Source organism: Stegodyphus dumicola, chromosome 8 (genome assembly GCF_044657685.1).
Source record: "Stegodyphus dumicola isolate Sdum_Otavi_A_Nest chromosome 8, ASM4465768v1".
In the NCBI taxonomy this organism is placed as follows: domain Eukaryota; kingdom Metazoa; phylum Arthropoda; class Arachnida; order Araneae; family Eresidae; genus Stegodyphus; species Stegodyphus dumicola.
This window is the reverse complement of record NC_140775.1, coordinates 87,334,122-87,340,812: the sequence shown is the minus strand read 5'-3', so window position 1 is coordinate 87,340,812 and position 6,691 is coordinate 87,334,122. Positions and strand designations below refer to the sequence as shown.

General features: G+C 31.1%; 1 long non-coding RNA gene across 1 annotated transcript; it reads right to left on the bottom strand.

Moving 5' to 3' along the window:
* Nucleotides 1-249: 249 nt before the first annotated feature.
* LOC146995885 (uncharacterized) lies at nt 250-5,386 on the bottom strand. Its single transcript, XR_015042855.1, has 2 exons — nt 5,108-5,386; nt 250-450 (listed from the first exon to the last, which is right to left on the bottom strand). It is a non-coding gene; the product is annotated as an uncharacterized LOC146995885 (long non-coding RNA).
* Nucleotides 5,387-6,691: the final 1,305 nt, after the last annotated feature.

Here is a 6,691-nt window from a genome sequence, read left to right as displayed (position 1 = left end):
CTGCTCAATTTTTGTTTAATTTTTCAAATAATCAGGGCGGAAAATTCTGGCTTAGAGACATGATTTACAAAAGATTAGTACAGCAAAACGATAAGTGCAGGAAAGATATTGTTTTTAAATGTTGTCGAGTATATCGTGTATAATTCGAAACCAAAGTACCACTAAAGTTGCATTAGGGAAAACAATCGTTGCGGAAGTAATAAATCCATGTTCTGTTGTATATCCATAGTAATAAAATTAAAGGAAACATTTTAAGCTAACATTAGAATATTTTATTGTTTCATATTTTAGAAACTCTTGCCAAAGAGAAAATAGTTTTTGAAACTTTGACTAACATGATATTGAATAAAATTTCAGCATATTTTAGAACTTTCCTTTTATCTCTGTAAACAAGGTTTATAGAAGCAGAAGAAACATATTCAGACGTCTTCTCTGAGATCTTTCAAAATCCTGGAAGAAAAACATTAGTAATTAGTATAGAAAAAACTAAAGTAGGGATAGCTATGAAGTAACTAATTTGTATGCTTGAATAATAAAAATATTTGCTTTTTTTACTAATGTTAAGCGCACATATTAGTTAAATTATTCTTAATTTTTTCTTTTATATAATGCTCAATATTCAAGCTAAAAGTATGATATAAAATTATAGATAACAAAATAATAAGAATTTTTTTATTAGTCAGAATTTAACATTAGCTTTAAAATTTGCCCCGAATCGTCTCGAAAAATAGTAGAGTGAGAACGTAAATGCATATGTCTATTTAAGTCGTATAGATTTCAAACTGAGAATACAAACTTAAATTAAGAGACGCTGTCTTTAGCGTTTACCGTACAAAATCTGTAATGCGGGAGTTCTATTCATTTAACTGGAATCCATTCGATTTCATTTTCATTCAATAGCAATTGCGCATGTAAAAAAAATCTATATATTTCTAATCTTGTTGTTATTTAAATTGTCATTTCAAGAGATGGGAAGATTAATGTCCTTTTCCTCTCTTAGCTTCTTTTGCTGGTTTCTCAGTTATATGCGTTCCATATATATTTTTCGCTGTATGTCAGCGCTAGCTTTGGGAACTCAGTTGGAATGTAATGATTGCTGAAATACTTGCTAGTTCTTTTCTATTTTTTAAAAAGAATAATACATTACGATCCACCGCTCATTGCATTTATGCTATATCGAAAATCTATAAACACTATATTAAAACAAATACACAGCTAAAAATTATTGGCGGGCCGTATAAAATTGCTCTGGAGACCGTATGCTCCCCGCGACCAGCAGGCTTGAGAGTACGGCTTTATTTGATCTTCTAATGCGAAGTTCTCATGAGATTTTGTTCAGGACTTCAGACAGACTGGAAAAAATAGTTAGCAACCTTGGCTACCTAACAGTATAATCTGTGGAGTGTTTAATACAATATTTATATACCCACATGGCAGAAACAAAGTAAGATGGGAAGAATATTAAGGAGTTAATCATATATAATTCCTAAATAAATATGTTAATCTATTTTTTTATTTCTACTATTAGTTCAGCAATATGAAAAACTAAATATAGATATGAAGTTTACATCAAAAATGTAACTTCATGGAAAGAGAAATCAGTTAATGAAGTATTTTATGAAATATGTTTAAGCCATAACCTAAATTCCTTAGTTAAATGGATAGTAAGCGCAAAGTTTTAAAAATACCTTCACCGTCTTTAAGACAGAGAATTATTTTTACGAATAAATTCAATATGAGAGCAGTCGAAGCATTGATTAAATAACTTCTACATCTGGAAAAGAATAGAACATTATTGCTTCCTCTTGATTTACTTGTCTAGCAAACGGAATAATCTGGCATGATTTTATTTTAAAAATATAAAATCCATACCAGCGCATGATAGAAAAAAGTTATAGCAATAACATTTTCTATGAGAATCTGTTTTAAATTCTCCACAGAATCCTTTCAATGCACTAGGAAATTTAAATATATGAAACCTCTTTTAATTTAATTAATTTTTTATCTATAATTTGCTTATGCGAAAGAATTTTGTTACTGTACTACAACAAATAGCATTAATTATATTAAAGAAAGTTTTTCACCTGGTGAAACCGATTTAGTTTCTTTCTTAGTCTGATAGAATAGATCCGTCCTTTTTTCGTGGTCTGCTTTCCTACTTTTGTAATTGAAAATATTAATGGTCATCAGTGAGCTTTTGATAATCATGAACAAACTCAGTTTGGACTCCAGTTACGCATCTTAGTGCAAGAAAACAAAAACAGCTTGTATTACTAATTTATGACTGACAGAGATCCTCCGTATTTGGGAAAAGATTTGCTTAATCAAGCAACCGCCAGAGAATTAAATGTGTCGCAGCATTCTTTGTACTCTAAATTAAGAAATTTATGATAAAATCGGGCAGTGAAATATTCCAAAGATTTTAATAAGTCATTTCTTTTAGATAAGGTTTCGTTAAGCAAACCAAAATAATTTACAAAGAATTTCAAATTTATTATTTAATTTCAAAATTAATACATCATTTTAATTTATTAAATATATTATATATAAGTCTTAAAATATAAAACAAAAAGTACTTATTTCGAATTACATATAATATATATATATTGACCTACATACTAAATCCAGCATAATAACAATAATAAAATAGTGATTTATTTGTAAAGAATATATTTACAAAATTATATGTATAGAGTTCCAAATTACCAACTTCGAAATGCTGTCACCTTAACTAAATAAACAATACAATGTAAAACCTATTGAAATGACTAAGAATCATGTGTTTGCTTATTTGAGAATTAATGAAATGTGACACGCGTGTTCGTCTTAATTGGTAATACTCTCCTCTATTTTGCTGAAACAGATTAAACACACGCTATATTTCTCATCCTAGAAGATCTTAGATAGTCTTAAAAAAAATTTAACTTACAAAAGAGGCTTTCATCTTTTTACCAACTATTTCTCTTCATCAGATGAAGATAAAAAATGTGTAACAGAACTCCTTAACTGTAACCGAACTCTTTTATTGAATGCCATCTTAGTGGTGAAGAGGACGAATCGTCAGTCAACCTCCAGCCGCGGTGATGATAGGTTTCCATGTATTAGATGTCTCTGTAATTTTAATGTTTGATTTATGTTATTATTTAATGTTTGTAATTTTTATGTATATTTTGTTTGCACCCGTTCCTGCGTGCTCTATCAATAAATACTATTAGAGCTGGCCGGCGTCAGAGTTTATTGAGGAGCGGCTACATTACAAATTGTTGTATTTGAATTTACGTAAATATTTCGCGAACACATTTTATTATTTTTCAAAATTAAATTTAATATAGGAATGCTATATTTTGCATTCTTGTTCCCTGCTCGGCGTAATAAAAAATTATATGCTTATCTATTATAACAACATAAAGAAGTAAATATCAGCATGGGTAAATTTAACAATGAAGTGAGAGAGAAAGAACGATAGTCTTGCTGCCGAGATCTGCATAGGTATATAACGCAGTACAAATAATGCATAGGTATATAACGCAATACAAATCCGCAATACAAATAATATTGGTAGGATATACCATTATTGAGGAAGACGGGAGCCTCATGACATTTCAGTCGCCAGAAATCGGGATTCTTTTGATCACGGCATGCACTCGACGGTTTTCTACTTGAGGACACGATCGCTTTGTGGAAACTATTTAAAAAAAACTGGTTCGGATTCATTTAAGGCTGCAATCGCATTATGTTTCGGCTACGCGGGACTTGACGTCGAAAGGGAGAGTTCTGAGAATTCGCACAATTCCAGGAAAGTCACGTAACTGGGTTACCATTTTCACTTACTACAAATACTTGAACGCAAACAGTAATCGATTACCGCTCAGATTGGGATCACATGATGCTTCAGAAGCAGAACTTTCGTCTGATTGGTTGTCTCTACCCGAGACAGAGGTCCAGCCGAGACATTTTCAGTGCGGTTTGAGAAATTTCTGCTTAGCCGCAACATCGTTTCCGTAGCTGGGCGGGACTTTGCTTCAGGCGGAGATCTTTTTTCTAGGAATCATCCCGTTCAAAACTAGTGCTACCAAATCTCGTTTCTCAGAAAAGTCGAGTTTAGCAGGAACTGTAGCAAAGTGTGATAATCTCTTTACACATGGTCACAAACATAAAAACGCCCTTGTCCTGTCCATTTGAAGAATCCGGTCTAGCTACCGGTTTTAGTGTGTCCCTTCAGTTTTTAAATCCTAATGCTATGTAGCCGTTGTGAAATGTTTGAAATAATATTAATAATAAAGTTTTCTATGCAACTTACACATCTTTTTTTTTTTTTTTTTTTTTTTTTTTTTTTTTTTTTTTTTTTAATTAAACAAATTCTGCGGGAAAATTGTATAACAATCCAGTATCTGATCTCTAGGATTTATAGAACTCATTCATAAAGAGTGTCAATAACATAAGATTGGTGCTAGTTCCCATTAAACCAATGGATATATATGATGCTACCTAGGTTCCCTTTCTGTGCCTGCTGTCAGCAAAATTTGAGGTTAAATAAATGCCCGTCCATCTTCAGCTTTCGACCATAAAAACGTCTAAATTACGCCTATTAATCCTTTTGTAGCACAATGAAATCTAACACGCTTGTTCGTCTTAATTGGTAATACTCTCCTCTATTTTGCTGAAACAGATTAAAAACACGCTATATTTCTCCTTCTAGAATATCTTATATACTCTTAAAAACAAATTTAACTTACAAAAGAGGTTTTCATCTTTTTACCAACTATTTCTCTTCATCAGATGAAGATAAAAAAATGTGTAACAGAACTCCTTAACTGTAACCGAACTCTTTTATTGAATGCCATCTTAGTGGTGAAGAGGACCAATCGTTAGTCAACCATCAGCCGCGGTGATGATAGGTTTCCATGTATTAGATGTCTCTGTAATTTTAATGTTTGATGTTTCATTTTTATGTGTATTTTGTTTGCACCCGTTCCTGCGTGCTCTATCAATAAATACTATTAGAGCTGGCCGGCGTCAGTGTTTATTGAGGAACGGCTACATCACAAATTGTTGTATTTAAAGGTTTACGAAATTACCTAAGTACATACAAACACTGCACACTTACCTAAGACAAACCAGAACATATTTTCAAACAGGAGCCATAGGCTGAGGTTCTGGATCCGGGTCAGGCATAGCCTGGATGATAGTCAACGCTGCCATCGCCAGGACTGCGAGGAAAACTAGACTTCGTCTCAGAAACTCCATTGTTTAGATGCACAAAATTAATCCGTATAAATATCTTACCTTGAAGTTGTCCTTTTATACTAAACTTGAGCTCGAAAAATGCGCAATATCATAAGACTAATTAAAGACAATGCAAGAGGTTTCATATTAAACGCCAAGTGATTTGTGAAATATCACGTCTGTTGCAAGAAATTGCAGATCTTTATTAGAAATTTATTCAAACAAAGGGATGTTTTTAAATACCAACGGGCGATGATTTGTTTATTTCGATGACTCAACACAGCTTCATTATTTCACATCCCAAACAAATATTTTTTTAGGAAGACAAAATGCAAAATCATCTGAGATGAAAGTAAAATTATCATTTTTTTCTTTTGTTTTTTAATTTTTTGTGAAATTTGAAATTCTTTAAAAAAAATTAAAGCCATCTTTCTCAACAGCATAGCTCTTGAAAGAGCTTAAACTAAGTATGGCCCTAATTTAAAATTTTCTCAAATCTGAGAACATAAATTGTACTGAATCTGTGCAAGCTTTCGAATTTCGCAGATGCTTCATATAATAATAAGAAAACATACTTTTACTCAATATTAAAAACGTTGAATGAAAAAATTTTGAAAGCCGTATTTGACGAATAGCGAATTTTAAAAACACATTTCTTAAATGCTCTTATAGAAAGATAGCAATAATATTTCACAGATTATATAATTAAAACACTTGAATCTTGAGATTAACTTGATAAGTAAAATTGAAAAAAGTATTTGAATATTAGTTAAAATTCTTTTCAGTTTTAAAAAAAATCTTTTAAAATAAACGCAAAGGAGAGGCAGTTAGTTATATCAAGGAATAACATAGATAAATATTAATGCAGTACTTTACGTTCTGTTAAAAAAATTAAAATTCGACACTCAGAACGAGTCGAAAATTATACTCGTTATACATACTTTCGAACTTGCAATATTTCCGATCTTTTTTTATAGAACGCGCTTCCTTTACAGTAAATAAATCTAAAATTTCCAAAGTTTTGAATTATAAGAGTTAAAAATTTTGAATTCAATCCTAAAATGATTTGGAAGATTTACAACATGTTTGAACATTCGATTTATCGAATCAGGAATCTCATTCATATTCCAAGGATTCAGGTATATAAAATTTTATCCTTTAATTTCAGTGGTCTCATACTTAAACACTATACGGGTTGCATGCACGACCTAAAACAAGCTGGGAAGCAGGTACTGTTTAAGAAAATTGTAAACAATAAGTAAATTTTAACTTAATTTTAAAGTTCGCTACTATGTATTCATGAAAAACCTACATAAACAAATAATAAAAATAACGTCACTGAAATTTTCAATTTCTTCGTCCATATTTTCTGTCTGTAACAAATTTGTCTTGATTACATTTTATAATGTAAGTGTCCTAACAGCCATATATTACGTTTTTGTGCTGACACTAATTTCAAAAAATT